Raw genomic sequence first — 20,162 nt, 5'->3', positions numbered from 1 at the left:
CAGTTTTTTAAAGCTTGTATCTAGAAAGAACAGATCTTTCACCTACAGGCTGGGTTTACCAAACAAACACAAACTGCTCTGGAAACTTAAAAGTATTAGTGACAGCATTACAGAACTCACAGATAGAGAGACAAGTATAGGTATTATAGTCTATATTTCTTCTGCAAAGTCTCTCAAAAGGGGCCAGAGGCTCTCTCTTTGTATGTTTTGTTCAGATTGACATGAGTGAGTCTTGGTTGTTGGATGGGACTCCACAGGCAGAGTTATGTGGGTTCCTATGTAGCCCAGGATGATGCAAGTGAATTTATTTTGACAGAAGTGGCCTGGGGACACCATAGGGTTCCATGTTTAAAACTGCTAACTGTAAAGAAATGTCAAGCACTAATCAGGCAGTACCAGCTGTTTTTTTGTTGTTAGTCCACTGTGAAGGTTACATGTTTAACAACTAAAAAGCACGGTCTTTAATGGAATATACATTAAGCTCAAATAACACTTTATATCTGTGTAAATAAATAAAAAGTTTTAAAGCACACAGTAGCTGAAACCAAACAGCACACAGTCAAATAAAATGAGAAAAACAAGAATTACAGAAATTGAAGGATATATATTCCTTACAGCTGTGACTGTGTATCAAGGTGTTGCTATAATAGCTAGAGTCATGTGGAGTCATGAAGGCAATCTAACTCAAAAGCTTCTTAATGGAATATGATATATAGCAGGAGAGGTGTGGACTCGTGTCCAGGAGGAAGGGAGGCCAAAAAGTGCATTTTACATGAAGCAAGTTGTGAGGTAGAGAAGAGCCAAATTCCAGCCATGGGTCAGATTTAGGGCATAAGAAAGAAGATCTAGGTTGGATTTTGTGTGCAACTCTGATGGAGGCCTGTGAAGTCCATGACTAAGAGTGGTAGGTTTTATGTGAAGAGAAGTCAGAGACACTGAGGCTTCAAGTGAAATAGTCAAGAGAAGTTCTGTAGACATAGGCTAGGGGGAGGGAGGGATCACCCAATGTGTAAAGGAAAATGGAAACTGGTAACAGGAAGCAACTTTCCTGCCAGATCACAGGTGGGTTGATTCTTGGAGGTGAAGGAGACAACTCAGAAATTTATAGATAGACCGGAAGTCACTGGGCCAGGTTTCTTGGATATAAAAGCCTTCCTGGTAATTGGGAAATACAGAAAAGATGCCCATTCAAGAAAAAGATTATGTGGATCTTGGAATTAGATATTTTTAATTTGAATATTAGATTTCTAAGTAGAAAATTTCTACCCCAAATAATTCCTTAACATCATAATAAAGAGCATCTGAACTTAGCCTGGATAAGAACAGTAGAATACAATAGTTTTAGGAGCATCAGTTTTCAGAACTCCAATCTTTCTACCACAGTAGAAAGACATTGGTGCTAAAGATGTGGTTTCTACAAGAAGCTGTCCAGTCTGGGAGCACCTAACTCACAAATGGGAGTTCTGTGATTATTTTGACTAAGGAAAAAAAAATGTCAATTATTGGACTGATGCCAAGTGACAAGAAGTCATTAGTAAACTATGACAGGATTCTTGTTCTTGACCTGTTAAGCACTTTTTTTTAAAGTTATTAACATTCCTTTCTTTTCTTTTAACTTTTTAATAACTTTGGAGGGAATAATCTTAGCTATATGAGTGGTTGCAAAGGTACTACATTTCTTGCCATGTTTCCTTAGTCTCACCTACTCTTTCTCAATCTATCCTTGTTTCTGGTGACCTTGTCAATTTTGAGGATAGTTACTTTGTAGAATGTCCCTCAGTTGGTTTTGTTTCGATGGCTTTCTTTTGAGTAGACTGCAGTTAACGGGTTTGGGGAGGAAGCCCACAGAGGTAGTATCATTCTATCACATGAGTGCAAGGGTACATCCACCTATAGGATCTATTACTGATGCCTTCAACCTTGGTTACTGGTCTGAGACAGTGTTGCCAAGATAGGCCAGTGCCAAGTGAATTTACCCCTTCCCTTCTCCACTCTCTGTTCTTTGGAAGAGAGGCACTAAATCCAGCCACCCTCAAGGGCAGGGATAGGGATATGGATATGAGGGAAATTTCACTTTGTGTCTTGGGTGAAGGGGTATCTATGTAAATTATTGGAAATTCTTCTGAAGGAGGATGTGTCCCTTTCTTTTCCATCTATCTCTGTCAATTTGCACTAATGTATCTTTATACTATGTTACCTATGTTTTTGCTCAGTTTTTTGTAGCTTTGGCTGTTGGGAGCTTGATTAGTTGTCTGGTGAGCCCCCATTCTTATATAACTGAACCCTTTCTCACTTTGTGCAACTATGAGATGCTGCAGGCTAGTCTTGGGTTTTCCCTGGCCCAGTCTTAGAAGCCAGTTCTCCATAGCACCTTGGTACCTTTCATTGGAGAACTGGATTTAGAAACCAAGATGTGAGCCCAGAATGTGTTTGGTGCTGCTAGGATGTTCCTGCTCCCAGGCCCTCTCAGTGGACAGAGTGAGGACACACTTGTTTGTATATCATTCAGGTATGTATACCTAACATCAAGACCTCTGATCCACCAGACCTTCCCCTATATACCTGTACCTTCTCTATCCACCCACGAGGAAGCTGGCTCTCATCATTCACCATTATTTACTTATTAGCTTGACCCCAGTTCACATATAGAGCTATAACTTTACTGAAGATTTCTATATAACTTTGACACACCAAATATTCATGCATTGCATATGAACACAATGAATGTAATTAATATATATGTAAATAATATGTAAATGTAAAGGCTCATGAAGAAATTGGGATTCAAAAAGATTTTAACAATTGGGTAGGAAAATGAATCCAAGTAAAAATAAGAATTAACCTAATACATAAAAGTTGAAAAAGAAGTAAATGATGTAAGTAGAGAATAATAGAGATTAACCTTACTAGCAATTTCTATGACAGGGGAAAGAGTTGGAGGATTTAGTTGACCACAAGCAAAGGATATGATGGTGTTGCTAAACAAAACCAATGGATGAAAATAGAATATTCCAGTAAAGGCTTCTTGGCCTATGCAAAGGACAGACAACATTGCTCAGATACAAACATTTATATTTATCCTTTAAAAGAGTGCATAGGGAGAGGGAGAGGAGCCTTGTAATAGGGATAGGATCATACTCTTAAAATACTAGCAGGGATTAGATGTACCCTGTGTTGGTCCAGGGGACAGAACTAAGACCAGGGACTAGACAAGGGAGGGGCAAATTATTTGTCCCATATACTCCCAATTTGTGGGATAGCATACTTTTAGCATAATTAAAAATCCATGGGATTGGGAGCAATGATAGAAATCATAGACTACAGGAATCTGCAAGAGAAAGCTAGAAAAGATAGCTTTCACCTGGAATGTTTATGACAAAGCTTCTGTGAAAAATGAAATGAGGAACCCAAATGAATATGGTCAAGGGGCCAGGAAAATAAGGTATGGGGGAAACTCTTGAGGACTAAGCCTCACTTTTGTTCAATGTCAACATTTTTTTCCCATAAATAAAACATAATCCCTATCAAGATAGTCTCACACAGGATTGGCCAGGCAATATTAGAGAAGTGGCTGCCAATGAATGTGCAATGCAGACACACCATTTTTTTTTTTTTTTTTTTTACTGGGGATCAAACTCAGGACCTTGTGCTTGCAAGGCAGATGCAGTGCTGCAGAGCCAAATCCCTGGCCCAGCCACATCAGGTTCATGAGAGATCAATAAATCATGGGAAGGGATACCTAGGTTATTCTAGGTTAAGAAGGCAACCAACCAGGGTGAGCCACCAGGGTCCCAAGGGAGTAAATAGTAGTAATCCAAGAGTCAAAATGCTCAGGATAAAATGGCATGCCAAACCACACTGACCTGTTTGATTCAATGTGCAGTAGAAGTTGCTTTTATTCTTTTACATGTATGTTTTTAATTTTTTACAAAAGACAATCTTAAAGACCACAACATGAAATTGAGGCCAGAAGTTGAAGATTTTGATGCTGCCTTAACAGATACCCCAGTAAGTGTTGTTGCCAAGTCCATGGCTTCCATGAGACTCAATTTTTCAATCCATTAATAAAAGGAATTGAATCAGGAGATTTCTGTGGTCTTTATCCAGCTCCAGGTACTTTTAAGAGAGTCTGTTATTTAAGACAAGACAGTGTGTTACTTTCCTAGAATATAATTGAGTACCTTTCCCAAGCTGGGTACATTGAAGGAAAATGGATTGAAACTCACAAAACAGCAGCAAGCATCTGACTCCAAGTGAGTGGTTCAAACTGTGAGGAAGGGAGAAAATATAAATGGATTCACAATTTGTAAATAAAAGCTCTGAATCAGTGTGCCTGTATCAGTAACAGCACTTCTCACTGGATTGGACTGGAGGCAAGACTGACCAGACATGAGGTCAGTGTGAGATGAGAAAGAATCTGGGCACAGAGAAGCCAGGACTATTTTGGTTTACGCAGGGAAAAGACATCCTGTTGTTGGGTATTATATTCTGTGTGGGGGCCTCAGAGCACAGAGGCAAGAAGGACTATCAAGGGAGAAGGGAGACAGAAAATTGAGGGCGATTCCAGGAGCTGAATCACATGTAGGTTTAACCCTGGGCCTGGCACCTGCTAGGCACTGGCAAATGTTAACTGAAGGAAGAATGTAAAACTAATAAAAGGAGGATAGGCAGATGATGAAACGTTTCATTTGTAGAATGTGAATGAATAGATGTCCAGGGTGAGACCAGCTCAATTTTGTGTAATATATGTCTTTTGCAAAGATGTGTAAGGCCAATACCTGGATCAAGATTCTGAGCAGAAAATTTTAATAAAAATAAACTATGCTGAATCACAAGTGGAAAATACACACTGGTTACCAGGGAGCAGTGAAATTACTTCCCAAAAGTAGTAGGAGCAGCTAAGGAAACCAGCAGAATGGTGCTGGAAATCCCCACTTCCATGTGGAGGGAATCAGACCCTGGGGCCCACAGGCTGCCCAATCTGATTCCTGGGTCCTTTCTGTGCCCACACAGGTCTGCATTTGTCTCTAGCATTGGCCATCCGTGTAGCTAGACCAAGATTACAAGAGAGGAGATATCTGTGACCTCAAAGTTTCCTGCTGACCCTAAAGTTCTAGGGTTTGAGGAAGACAGTGGAAAAAAGGGCTTGGGTTTGTAAAGCTTTGATCCTCCTGTTACTCTGTCAGCAAACCTCTTGATCTTCTAAGGTGGACGAAAAACTGAAATGATGAGGAAACTGAAAGACAAAAGTCATGCTCTTCTGAAACAAAGCAGTACAACAAAATTTTCTGTTACGTTTGGCAATTTTAATGTATGTTAAAATAACTAAATAATAAAAGAACTTACAGAAATGACGTGCAAATTAAGATAAAGTCTTGCTGGACTTTTGCGCAACCGAGTGAGTTAAGACACATGGATGAGCATTACTCACAGAAACTTGGGAGGCAGAGGGTGGAAGGGAACTTTATCAGGCACCTTCCAAGACCAGATGTGCTATCCATGGTCTTCTCTAGCCCTGAGGATGCTGGAAGCCAGGAAGGAAGGGAAGATGAGTTCTAGTTTGCAGGTCAGGAAACCAAGTCTCAGAAAAGCAAGTCATTGGCTCACGTTCCACAGCTAGGAAGCAGAGGAATAGAAACTCAAATCCAAGTTGGACTCCTCAAGCCACTCTTTCCACTGGTCTCCATGTGCCTAAATGATGGGGTAGAATAGAAATTGATCTTGGATTGTGTCAGCTATTGATGAAAACAGTAAGGTATGAGTCCCAGACTTGGGAGTCATTCCATTCTGTTAGACTTCGAGGTCCCTGTCAGACTAGACTCACTTTCAGAAGAGTATGACACCAGCAACCATGACTTCTCTCTCTCTCTCTAACAATAGCCACCTCCAGGGAAACCAGCCCTACGGTGAGAGGCCGTCTCCTGCCAAACACTGCAGATGCCTTGGCCCACTGCAAGTTTGTGCAGGGAAGAGGGCACATCTGGCTTCCGCTTGCTCCCTTTTCCAGATTTTGTCTGGAATTCAGCAATAGAAGCCCAGGAGCAAACACTTAAGAAAGACTCCCCTGGCTCTCTGTTAATTTGGAACTAAGAAAGTTGTCAGACTCAAGGCCTAGTTGGGTGGCAGTCCCAACCAAGTGGGGAAAAGGAGATGCTGTCTGGTCTATTTTCCTCCTTCCACCTCCTTTTGTTTTTCATCCTATTTTCCTTCCTAGTAACAACAGGGCTGCCTGTGTAATTCCAAAGATACAAATTTTATCTTCTCTATGTTGTAACTTGCTACAAGCATAGGGCTGGAGTAGAGTTGATTCTGAATGAGAATGTCATGGTTAAGAGCTTTTTAATCTGATAACACTAACATTTCCACACCAAACTAGCAAGCTCTGGAGTTCCACATGGTCAAATGAAAATGTTTTGTAGCATAGACCCAAGATGACCCCAAACTTTGGACCCTAAAGGCTTCTATAAGGCCCTGGCTCATTGGACAGAACCTGATCTAATTTCCAGCCTTGACCACATGACAAAATGTGACATAGTAAAAATTACCTAATCTCTCTGTGCCTCAGTTCCAGAACTAAATCTGGAAATTTCATGACCCAACTTTCAGAGTCCAGTCTGCAACACCTTTAGTATGACCTTCTACATTAAGCCAGGACACAAGTAATTAAATAGCTCATTACACATCAGTATAACAAACAAATGAATGCCAGTCAAGGCTCCAAAAACCATTTCTTTCCTTTCCTTAAAAATTGTAAAAGAACAAAGGAAAAGTTCTGCAACCAAAAACTGGAGACTTTGATTTACTGTCACTAAACAAGTTGAAAAATCTTACTAAGAGATACTTGAACCTTTTAAGCATCATCTTGTGGTAATAATGACCTCTCATGCATATTTATGCACTTAGCTTTATAATAACCACTTGAAAGGCTAGGGTTTTTACCCCTAGGGAATGAAGCTATGTGAAGTGTAACAAAATATTCCAAGTTCAAAGATCCAAATACATAAAATACAAAATGTTGGAATTCCTTCCACAAGTAGAAAGTGTCTTGGTACTTGACAAGCCCACATACTTACAGAATCAGGGAGCAGGTTGACACTCATCAATCCTTAAAGGCCAGGAAATTCTTGCCTTGCCCCCACCAGGCATGCTTTCTGAAGAGGCTGGCCTACCTGGCTAAAATGTGTGCAATGTGCTTGGGTCTACACAACCTTTGGAGACGGAGAAACTGGTTTTGGTTAAGTACTTAGGAATTCCAAAGAGGCCTCAGAGCCAGAGTCACTTTGCAAAGCCTTTCTGTCAGTTCCTCAATGTCATTCATTACCCTCTCAAAGTAAAATCATACGACCCCATTTCCTCTGTAAGTTAATTATTTTATTTCTTCGTATGAGTGAAAACACTACTTTTATTGTTAATTAATATGTTAAAATTAGGTTATACCATTCTGGACATGTGAAATTGAATTTAGTACTTTCAAATATATATTTTTAAGGGCAGCTAAAAATAAATGCCTTAATCTTCTTTTCTTAATCCAACTGAGCATAAATTTCCTTCCTATGAAACTCCATTTCTGCCTGCTGTTACAAATGATATAAATGCCATTTATTTTCCAAAGGGAGGGGGAAATAATAAAGAGACCTTCAGTACTTATTTCAAAATTTAGTTGTTTAATAGATGAAAAAATAAAAATACAACAAAAGAGAGGGAGAAAGATATATAAGTTTTGGGACCCAATTAATTAAATTGAAAAATGAGAAGAATTTTTAAATTTTTTGGATCAATGTCAGACATTTGAGATTTTTCTTTTTCCCTAGATCAAAGTGAAGATATAATAGGAAACTCAGAAATTCCTCTTCTTGAAGACATGCAGTGATAACGTGCCCATCCCAAAGAAAGACAGCATGAAAGATTCATCAGACAGTGGACACAAAATGACTTCTTGATTTTCTCAGTTCTTCCTTCTCTAATGAAATTCCACCTGATACATCTACCACAGCACACTGTTAATTACTTTTCTATTTACTTAGTAGACCTTCAAGTGGAAAGCAATCTATTGCCAGGGAATTGTTTGACTCCAATGCTAAATAGATGGCATTCTGATTCTGTGAGGTTGGAGACAGCTGAGCTGAACTTTTATCTCATTGCTGTGTCAAATTAGCACCCAGCAGATCCCAGATACAACAAAATTTTTTTTCTACCTTCTCCACAAAAGACCAATAGTTCTTAAAAGTCAATATAGTTAAACTGGGCGTACTCTGGTTCTTTTGCCCTGAAAATGATAGAAAGGATTAACTATAGAGTTTACACAGTGAGAAGAGGGAGTCTTTATGACAGATCTAACTGCAAGACATTGACCTTTAAAATCCATGATGCAAAATATACTTCTAAAAATGTGCCAACTCACAGAGCTGAACAGAAGAGTGAGTTCATGTCTAAATACCTATGAAATCTATGTTCCACCTCGAGGATGTGGCTTTATTCCTCTGCCCCAGGTTTTCATCAAGCAAATGTGTAACTCTGTGGACACATTAACACAGGCCTGATCTGCCTTCACAACAGGGTCATTTGGGGGGTTTGATTCAAAGGAAAACAAAAGCAAAGATAAGGCTCAATCCCAATCACTTTGGGCTTTCAGACACTAGGGAAGAAGTAGCAGCTGGCGCAGGAGTTCCAGCTGAAGGCATTTATTTCAGGAAAAGAGGAAGGAGCCCAAATCTGATGACAACGAGAGATCAGCTCCCATTTCTCTTCCCTCAAATAGGACAGCAAAGTCTTTGACTTACAGATCTCTTGTTTCTGAAGTTCTCTCCATTTCAATCTCTTTTCATTATTTTACTCTGCTTTTTATTTGTGCTTTTTTTTTCTCCTCATTAAGACTGGTCTCTTTGTGGGACATTAAAACAAGCCCAGGGAAGAGGTGCAGCGAGGAAAGGAGAGCACTAATAAGACAGGCCAGCCATTAGCATTCTGCTCCTCTTCCCATCCTTTGGTTTTGCCTGTTCAAGTTATCAAGTCCACTGAGTAAATGACCCCCTCAGCGATTCGAGCATGTCTACCCTGGCCAGCCCTGACTCTGTTCAGGTGCCCCCATGTTAGCTCTACTATGGTCAGCTCATTCTGCCCCTGAGCCTAGGCTCTGCCCCTCTTGTAGCATCATGGTTTCTGCCTGCCTAGGCCTTTGTGTCCTTTACTTTTCAAGGTGACACCTAGTTTCAAGGTTTTTGTTGTTGTTGTTGCTGAGACAAATACCAAACACCCACAAGTTAAGGAAGGAAAGGTTTATTTAGCTCACAGTTGTAGAGGTTGTAGAGGTTTCAGTTCATAGTTGGCTGTCTCCAAAGCACAGTGGCATGGCAGAGGGGCATTGCAGAAGAGAAATAGTTCATGGCAGGCAGAAGCCAGAAGTTGCAAGCAGCAACTTAGAAGTTTCTTTTTGCCCTTTTTATATTCTGTATAGTTTACCAGGCTTAGAGCAGGTGCCATATCAATCAGTGAACTGATTTGGTAACTACACACCCTTTTAATCCCAGTATCACACACCCTGGATCCAGCCACCTCTGAAAAATCCCCCACCTAGAACTGCATGAGGCTTTGGGGAACATCTAGACACAAGGCATAACACACCCTAAGACTTGCCCTTCAGTCTTTACTAGCTTATATCTTATTGAAAGATCTTCAGGACCTATTGCTATGTCCTGTGTCCCTGCTACTCTCCTTCTGAGCCCCGTTGAAACCAAATGTCTGGCCCTCAGTACCTCCTGAGGATTCCATTCTTCTATCTATTCCCTTTCTCTCTCCTTCCACATTTAGTGTGGTGGGGACCCTTTCCTCTTTCTTGCAATTTTTCAGCTCTAGCTTTGCTACCTGCTATGTAGCAGGACTCCCTCCCACAGGCTCAGCTACCAAGGCTATTTTTAGATTGTTCACTAAAGCCTTTACATGACAGGAACATGTCCTACCAACTCAAGATTCTTTTGCATCCACTGTACTAAGGACTCTCCCCTACCCTTAACCTTGTCGATAAGGACAGACACTATCTTATTATGGGAATGTTACTTATTTGAGGGCTTAGTTTCTCTCTCTTTTTTTCTCCCAGTGGGAGAGTCAATTATGCATCAGAGTCTATTAATCTTATAAATAGTTATGGAGCTGAAGAGGCTGAATCGAACAGCTGAGGTTTTAAAGAAGTTGGAGTACCAGGCCATTATTATAATGAGGTTCTGTGATGTATAATCATGTCTCTGGGTGACCAGGCACAATTCTTTAAGCCTGGGAAATTATAAATGACATGTATCTGCTTTTTTAAATGTATACCAAGCAGCCTCCCCAAGGTCTGTGCTCATGACCAGTATTACTCAGGTCCTCTCTTGGGAGTGACATCTGCCCCTAGCTGTCTCAGCCAGTCTTCAGGGCCTGCATCTCTAAGCTGGCAAACCCTGCAGACAAGAAGAGCCCTGAACTCCTCCTCATCCTCTTGTCCTCCCCACAAAGGGGCCAGGGAAAAGGACAGCCTGGATGAACAAGAGGGACATGCTGTTTTCCTCTTCTATTAAGACCTGTTTGTTTTTACACTTGATCTTAGCCAAAAGGCCGAGAAGCGATAGGACCTGTTCGTTTTTGTGTCTCTTAAATTTAGTTCAGTGGCATAAAAGAAAGGAGTTTATCTTTCTCCCCAGATGTAACAAACAGATGCTAGAGACCAGAGACCTTGCATAGTCAATAAAAGATAAGTTATAAAATCTATAAAACTGCTGAAAGAAATAAGAATTTCAGAAAATTCTAGACTTTTTATCCTGGGCTGCTCCTTTGATCAACTATGGGAAGAGGGGTAAAGTCAGTTGTGCATAAAATTCCATCTGTTACTATAACAAGGAATGAACATGATTAGAAGAAGTGCAGAAGATAGAGTGATATGTGAGTTGTGATACTGACACGAAAGCAGAGATGGAGCATGGTGCTAGTGATAATGACAAAGCTGTCATAATCAATTAGCATTAACTTTTTATAAAGATTTTGAAGACAATGGTTTCTTTAGATTTTAATGTGTATCTTCAAAGTAATTTTGTAAGCCATTTAAATGATGCTCCCTTTTACAACTCTCCATAATTTGATTATACAAACCATCCTCCAGTTCTTGGATATGCAAATGTAACATCAAAATGATTTTTCCCATATTTTGGTAGAATTTGATGCTAGTTGCAATGATAAGAAATGACAGAAATTGCAGCCAGGCACCAGCCACACATTCATCTGGGCATGGAAGCCATTCAGACTTCAGACAGCTGCTGTTGAAAGTTGCCCTTAATGAAAGTCCAGAATCCCAACATAGGGCAATGATGGAGCCTTGCAGCCAAACTCCCTTGGATTCTAATCCTGAGGCTACTAGGATGTTGAGTTTGCACATGAAAGGCAGTTTTTCAGTTTCCCCACCTGTGGAATAGAAATAATGAGACTTGGCCCACAGGAATGCTGTGAGGATCAGTAATTGGAGTGGAGCCTCGGCAGAACATGAGTGACTCTAACACTACCAGGACTACAGCTAGCAACAGAGATCTGAGTTATGCCTTTTGGCAAGGTTATGTTTCAAACAAGGATCAAGTGAGGTGGTAAAAGTGAGATTATTTATGCCAGTGGCTAGGGATAACCATGAAGCATTTTGGAGGAGTTGCCCCCAGGGAAGAACACCCTACAATGGCAAATGGTCCACCTATTCAACAATTCCTTAACTCCTTCTATGGATCAGATGTTGTATTGAGTGCTGAGGATTTAAGGATTTTGATTTGGAGTCATAATCTTTGACTTACAGGAGTTCAATCTTGTGGGGGAGGGCGAACAGTTACACTACCATGATTAGTGCAGAAACACAGAATGGGGCAGTTCTATAAAGTTCTAGTTCTGCCTGAGGCAGGTCCAGAAAGCTTCATAAAGGACGGATGTTTGGGTTAAACCACAAAAGAAGAGTAAGTTTTCTAGACAGATGAGCCAAGAACCCCATTCCCATTAAAGCAGTGGTTATTCATTAGGGGCAATATGCCCCCAGGGGACATATGACAATATTTGGAGATGACTTTTATTATCATAACTTAAGATTGCTTCAGGCCTCTAGGGGAAAGAAGCCAGCAGGGATGCACCTACCATGTCCAGGACAGTCCCCCCAACAAAGACAAACCCAGCCCCCAAATGTCAATCACACCTCTAAGAGGAGACCTCCCCACCCAAGTCAGCAAGAAGCCACATATGCAGAGCAGTGGGCATGACAGCCCACAGGCTGCCTGGGAAATCCCTGGCCATCAAGCATGATTTTAAGTACAGGGGATTGTGCAAGCCCAGATCAAGTCATGAAGACCTGATACTTTCCAATGACTGATATACAACATATGGCAACTATAGCTTAAAGGGGAAGTTTATTTTGGCTCTAGTTGCAGTGAGTTCAGTCCATGGTCATCTGGCTCCAAAGCAGAAACTGCACAATGAAAGGGCATGGTGGAGGAAAACTGTCCATGCCATGGACACCACTGAGCAAAAACAAAAGGGAAGAAACCAGGACAGGAATATTCCGTACCAGGTCACACACCCAGTGACCTGCTTCTTCCCATCAGGCCCTATGTCTGAATAACATATCACCTATGAACTCATCAGTGGATCATATACGGATGAGTATAATCCCCCATGACCCAGTCACCTTCCAAAAGCCCCATCTTGAACAAGAGATTTGCGGGGGGGCATCTTAGATCTAAACCATAACACTGACCATCAACAGCTAAGGTTTGGTACTGTTTTTGGACTCCTCAGACTTTCCCTGAAGTAGTTTCAATATCAGAGGAAATTAAAATCATTCCTCTGTATTGGTAGTTATAGCCTAAAGCAGCTAAAATTCCTGTATTATCCTAAAAGATCAAGTAAACTTTGCTTCCTTTTATAATTCAAATAAAAATACAGTAGTTCCTACTTATCTACAGTTTAATTCCCCATGTTTCAGTAACCTACAGTCAACTACAGGCCAAAAATATTACATGCAAAAGTTCAAGAAACAAAGCTTCTGAGTTTTAGATTGGTCGTTGGTAGTATGATGACAGGGTACACCACTGCACTCTGTTCCACCCTGGATGTGAATCATCTCTTTGTCCAGTGTATCCATGCTCTGTACACTGCCAACCTGTTAAGTCACTTAGTAGCTGTCTTGGTTATCAGGTAAACTGTCATAGTAGCACAATCCCTTGTATTTTGGTAACTCTTATTTTACTTCATAATGGTGCCAAAGCACAAACTTTTATTACAGTATATTTTTATAATTGTCCTATTTTATTATTAGTCACAGTTGTTAATCTTTTACTGTGCCTAATTTATAAATTAAACTTTATCGTGGGTCTGTATGTATAGGCAAAACATAGTATATAAAGATTTTAGTACTGTCCTTTGTTTCAGAAATCTACAGGTCTTGAAATGTATTCCTTCTAGCTAAGAAGGCTGACTATAATGGTACTGCCCTTTTACTCTAGAAGTTTAAATAAAAATCAATAATTAAAGAAGACAAGCATGAATGTATAATCAAGGATGAGAAGCATAAATGGACATGGGGAAGGCTGAAGAGTTCTGAGCCAGAAGAAGATGACAGGGCAGGTTTGTGAGTTCATGTCCACTGTCACAGAGAGCAGTACCAGAGTGGCCCAATGCAGGAGTGCCAACAAAACCCATGTGCCCAAAGGACTGATTCATGATTGGGTGGTTTTGACTATGGGATTCAGCATATTGCTCAGGCTGGGCTCAAGCGATTCCTCAGCCTCAAGCTCTTAGTAGTCTGCACCTGCCTTTGAGATCCAAGGTTACAGCCCTGATTTTGAGCTGCTCCCCAGCAAAGAGTATACTGGTTTGAAACACTAGGAGCTTCCAAAAGCTCTGACTCCCTCAGTCATTAGCTGTGTGACCAGAAGAAAATCACTTTGCCTCTCTGACCCAAAAGTATCCTGGAGAAGAAGCAGCCCTGCCCTCCCGACTCTCACATTCAGTGCCTCCTGGGAGTAGGGTGAGCCTTCCTGGGAAGTGGTAACTCAATGGTGTGATCCAGGATGTCAGCAGAGTATGGGTTGGACCCTGCACACTGTTCAAACAGAACAGTTACAGGCTCAAGGTGCCGAGGAATTTAGCAGCAGAGAGTTTAATTTTCCACTTTCGTAACTTCATTCCTTTGAGTCTTGAGAGCTGTTTTGGCTTTTAAGAGTCCCTTATTATACAAATCTCTTGGATTCCTTATCAGCTAACATTTTAGGCTTCAGAGAACCTTTTAGTATGGATTAACAGGAATCAGACATAGGTGAACAAGAGAGAGAAGTCAGCTTGCTTTACAAGAGAATAGTATAAATACTGTTCATATCTTTTCAAACATATATGTCTTTCTATTTATTTAGGCAATATACTTTCTCTGAGGTTTCAAAGCATTTCAAAGAATTAAAAAGAAGTCCCTTTTACTTGTCCAAGGGCTTCGTGTTTGAGCAAAAGGCATATAAGGAAAGAGGTCTCATTGGTGCCTCATGTCTTTTTTTCATTTGCTTTTTTAGACAGGATCTTGCTACGTATTTCAGGCTGGACTTGAACTAACCATGTAATCCTGGCTAGCCTCAAGGAACTCACAGTGATTCTCCTGTCTCAGCCTCCCAAATGCTGGGATTACAGATATGTGCCACCACACCTGGCTTATTACCACATGTCTTTGTTCTGCAAATCCATAGTTACAGGGCTTAGAAATCTCTTCTTTTCTAGACACATGAAATGGAGAAGGTCTTTATTCCTCTAAGTCTATTCCTTCAACTATTGATAGAGTTGAAAGAGCCAACCTCTACAGCTCCTCCTACATTTTATAATGGTAGGAGACAGACCACGGTCTATGAGTTGGATCTCAAAGGTATGTGGGGACAGACCTCTGCTCAGTACATACATAGTGAGAGAAGGAGTCATGTAAAAGTTAGAGCTGCTCATGTGCATATCTGGGTGGAAAGTACTGTCATTGCTCAGTAGTTACTTTTCCATAGGAAGGTAACCCAAACTGAAAAGAATGGCCCCAAACTAAAAGAGGCCCCGTACAAGAGAGGAATCCTGAGATCTCTGGGTAGAAGTGTATAGGGTAGAGTCCCCACCAGGAGAAAAAAGGAGAAAGCCAATCAGAAAGTATGCGATCCTTGCTGCTGTTTCCCAGACCTCAGGGAACAAACTCCATACTTATTCTACTGACACACATAACTGTCCCTTGTATACACATCCATTATTTCCCTATGAGAGTTGTTCTGTAAAACATGGTTTTCTTTTCTCATCCTAATATTTGCAGTAGTTATTCTTTAAGAAACACAATCATATCAGGGCTGTGTTTATAAATAGTCCCATGGTCTGAGTAGGTGGCTCTTGTGTCTTCTGTACATGAACTCTGTCCACATGAGCTCAGACAGCAGCACTTCCTGCTTGGATCAGCTGCATCCTCCAAGACTGGAGTGACCCTGGGTCCAGGCATCCTTGGATAAGCCAGACCCGGGGTGAGTGCCTGAGGTGAGAGACACACACCCTGCACATTCTTATTCCTGGACTTGGGAGGTTGGAATCATATAGATAGACTTTTGATTTTATTCAGCATTAAAAGCTTAGACTTGCTATATATGAAATATTCATAAATTTGCCCAATTTCACATTTTTATTGATTGCTACAGAGAAAGATGTACTTCAGTAATACAAATCATACATATCATAAGATTTTTTTTGATAATCACTTTTGCAGAGATATCAGACTGCATCTCATTTTCAGGGAACACCCCATGAGAACAAAGCTATGGGGGACCCCACTGGTGACCCAGCTTGCCCAGCCTTCTCAGATGGACCAGGCCTGCCTGTGTATTCCTCTTCTTCGCAATCATGTGGGACTATGCTTAATCACAGCCAAAATGTGCTGACACCATAAGACATGCTGGGTGTATCACTAACTACTCTTCTGTGGATTATCTATGTTCCTTCCCACAGCTCTTTGATAAAGGCACCTATACTGCCTCATTTTCAGTAAAGGCATGGAGGCACTGAGGGAGATACTTGCTGTACCTTCGCAGATTCAAACCCAGGCAGTCCGGCTCTAGTGGCCTGGTTCTAAACCACAATGTCAACAGCTCTCCACGTGTGTCTGGGGACTCTGGGCAGGATCCTTTCAGGGATCTCCAAGGCCCAGACTCCTTGTGAACAGCATTACGTGTCATTTGTCTTTTTAATCTCTCTCTTGAAGTATATAGTGGTGTCTATACAAGGCTGCCTAGAGTGGAAATACCATCACTCTGACAACGAATGAATTGTGTGCTAGTGTGTTTTGATGTCTTAAAAAATGTCTCAGGCTTAATTTCTAGTAAGGCCTATATTGATAGACACAATACAATTCTTTGAGGTCCTCAATAACTTTTAAAAATGCAAAGAGAACCTTAGATTAAAAAAAAAATAGTTACTGTACTGAACTATCCTACCTCCAAATCTGCTTCTGCTTTGGTTCCTACGGCCACCAAGCTTTCTCTCTAGACCCTGCAGCCTGGAGCCCTGTACCCTTTGGCCACTTCTAGCTTAGCTAATTGTCCAGTAGCATTGTCTTTAGGCCCGAGCTGGTGTGACTTCTCCAACTCCCAAATGCATCTTCAGTGACTATGTTTGCGCCCTGTCTGGTTGAGCACTTAATCTGGGACAACAACATTAGTTCCCAGAGGAATCCAAAGCCTGAACTGGCCAATTATGTCCTCCTTTGAGGAATCTAAAGCTTGCCCTGGGAGTTAGACTACAATATGGAAGTGGAGCATGCTAATGGCTCAGGTGTAGAAGAGACAGTTTAGTGACCGAATCTGCTCTGGAATCTTCATTGGCTCCTGAGGTAGACTGTTCAGCTTTTCTGAAGTTTTCTAAGCTGCTCCAGTAGCTGTCATATACCTTTTTTTATCATTTAAGGTTGTATGGGGGAAAAAGCTTAACTAATAGGAAAAATTTAATATATTTTCCCTGGATTCTTCAATCCATCTGCTTATGGTAATCTATATAATTTACTATTGGGCCCTATCAACCAGCAAATCACTGGCTCCTCCATGAACCTGACATATGTCTTCATTACTAGGTATTTCCACCTGGTCATAAGTCTCAACCCTGCCTCAGCAGCCATAGTGATCTGCCTGCTGCAGCAGGTGGTCCACTTCTTCCTCTGCCTTGCCTAGCACACACCTTCTGCCTCACTTACATGTGGCCTGAGCTCTGAGAGGTTGGGGTTTCTTTTTGAATATTTTATTCTTTTGGCTCAAACTCCCAAAGAATCCTGAGCACCTCTCTCCCGAGTAGCCCAATGACTGCCCAATCCTCTCCTAGAAATTGGCTGTTATGTAGGAAAAGAAGGTTAAAATAAAAGCAAATTGACAAATACGCACTATGATGCAACAGGAAAGATGCAAGAATTGTGTGCTCCAGCTTGAGTGTTCCCTCTCTGCCATTTGCTGCTGGGGTGGGGTGATAGACCATGACTCTCAAAAGGGTACTATTCCCTAACCCCAGAAACAAGGGAATGTGATCATTCTCAGAAAAGTGTCTCTGCAAATTTGTGATTAAAAAGTCTTGAGATTGGCCTGGGTTACCCAGGAGGGCCACCAAATTCAATGATGGAGGATCTTCCTTATAAGACACTCACAGAGGAAACAGAGAAGAGGAAGTCAAGTGACATGGAGGCAGAGATTGGAGCTGTGAGGCTGCAAGCCAAGGAGCAGTGCAGCCACAAGATGACACAAGAACTGAGTCTCTGTCAGAGCCCCTAGAGGCAGTGCAGCCTTGGGGACAGCCTTGGTTTTGGACTTCTCCCCTCCAGAACTGAGAGAGGATCAATCCTATGGTCATTTATCATCGCAGCCTAGAAAGAAAATGCAACATCTCAGGTGGCAATCCTGAGGGCCTCCAGCTTGCCAGTGACCCTCTACTTTCAAGAGCTGCCCACAAAGTTCCCTGCCATGTTCCTAGTAGCCCTAGCTATTCATTACCAAACTCACTTTCAGCAGAGACATGCTGTCCCTTACCTTCCTTGAAGTTTCTGAAGGGAGCAACCCTCCCTTGCGGGCATCTTCTGCGATGAACCCAATTCCTCTTTGACCCACTGCATTCTCCCACATTCTGGAATTGCCCACTGATGCCCACAGATGATCTTGGTCAGTGTAGCTATTTCAAACTTGTTTTTGTTTTTGGTACAATTATCATGACCTACAAAAAAACTGAAACAAAAAACAAAGAGGAGTTTATCATTGAAATAAACAGTAGCTGAGGGCCGGAAGAACAGCCAGGACTCTCAAGCACCAGGAGCAGACGCTGATAAGCCTTTGGAGCCCAGGCAGTCACTTGATGTCTTATCACACTTTCTCTCTGTTTGCATCATTTTCTCCCTTTGCAGCCCAGCTGTCCTTGTCTCTGTCAAAGAGCTAATGGGATGGCCACCCACATATCATTGGTTCTCACTTGACAATTCTGGCTCAGTTTAAGAAGCAGAAAAGAATTAGGACCTTAAAATCTGCAGCTCCAATGCTTCAGAGAGAATTTAATCAGGGGCTTCCCAGATGAGACCAAATGGGTCGAAACTTGTAGCATGGACATGACAGATGGTGCTTACCGGTGGGGGCATGGATGGCCCTCTGAGGTGTCTGTGAGTTGATTAGGAGTCACAAGGGGTACAGAGGGACAGAATGATGGTGATGTCACAAGGGGAACATATGAGCTTCCCTGCCTTGAATCTCGCACAAATGCTATGGATTCAATATGGTGTAAGTGCTACCTTTGTTCACAAACTAAATTATCTCCCTAATTCTGCTCACGAACCAAACTGGATGAGAGCCGAATCAAATTTTCCCACAAGGTCAACATTGAACCTAACTATTGAATTTGATTTCTCATCCAACTTGGTTTGCAACCAGAATCATGAAGAGAATTAAGTTCATGAACCAAGGCACCACGGTATATCCCACAAGAGCCCATCATGCTTGAAGGCTTAGTTCCCAGGATGATGCATTTGAAAGATGGTGAAACCACTGTGAGGTGGGGCCTACTGCTCCCACTAGGTTCTTAGGTCACTGGAATGTGACCCACAAGGGATTATGGAATGCCAGTCTCTGCTTATATTGATGTGACCACTTCCTCTATAAGAACTCCACCATCCGTCCTCTGCCATCTGCCACAGACCCTCACAGAACTGAGCCAGTCTGCACCACGCTCTTTAACCTTGAAAAATGTGGACTGAATCAACTTTTTCCCTATAGGTATCCTGCCACACACTGTATTTCACTGACACAAAAATGATTAACACAACACAGAAGGCCAGCCTTCAAGGGCCTTTTTTGACCCCACACAGTGTTGTCACTCTTTTGCCTCCCTTTCCTTTGAATTATTCTCTACTAAACTCACACACATAAGATCTTGCGTTAGGAAAACCACCCTGGCCTTCTATGGCCCTCTTTCTTCAACACTACCTCCTTCCAGAACCACTCATTGGGCTCATAATCTTTTCCTTGGTTCTCCACTGAAGTACATTTGCTCACAAGCCTGCCTTCTGTCCCCTCACTCTCTCTCTACCCTGCCCTGTTAGACACAGGAGCAAATTGGGAGAACACCGGGCAATGCACCACAGCACACCCATCCTCACATCAAGAGGATGTCAGTTCTTCATTCTCAAGATGAAGAGACAAATTCAAGGGTAGAGTCTCTTTGAGTATACAGTTTTATTGTTTCCCAGACTTTGACCATGAAGTAAGCAAAACTAAGCCAGGAAACTTGAAAACGTGGATTTCTATAAAGCTATGAGAACAAATGGGAAAGGGCAAAATAAATAAAGACTCATTTATAAATACACATGTCATTTCTTTCTGTAAAGCCTTTTTTTGCTAAACTATAATTTGATAAATTGTTAAGATAGATACAGATATAAAGAACAAGAGGTCTCATTCTAGGCAGATGTCTAAGCATACATAGCTAGACCTGTATTCATCCACATCATCCTGGTGGTATGAGCATGAAGGGGGTCAGGGGTTGCACCGTGGTCCTCACTGCCCAGATATTAATGCCATGAAGCTCCTCAGTGTACACTGGGGACTTCAAAAAAATATAAGGTATTTTTGTTTTACATATATACATTGTATTCTTAA

Source organism: Fukomys damarensis, unplaced genomic scaffold (genome assembly GCF_012274545.1).
Source record: "Fukomys damarensis isolate Sample0158 unplaced genomic scaffold, DMR_v1.0_HiC HiC_scaffold_14, whole genome shotgun sequence".
NCBI lineage: Eukaryota > Metazoa > Chordata > Mammalia > Rodentia > Bathyergidae > Fukomys > Fukomys damarensis.
This window is presented reverse-complemented; position numbering follows the sequence as displayed.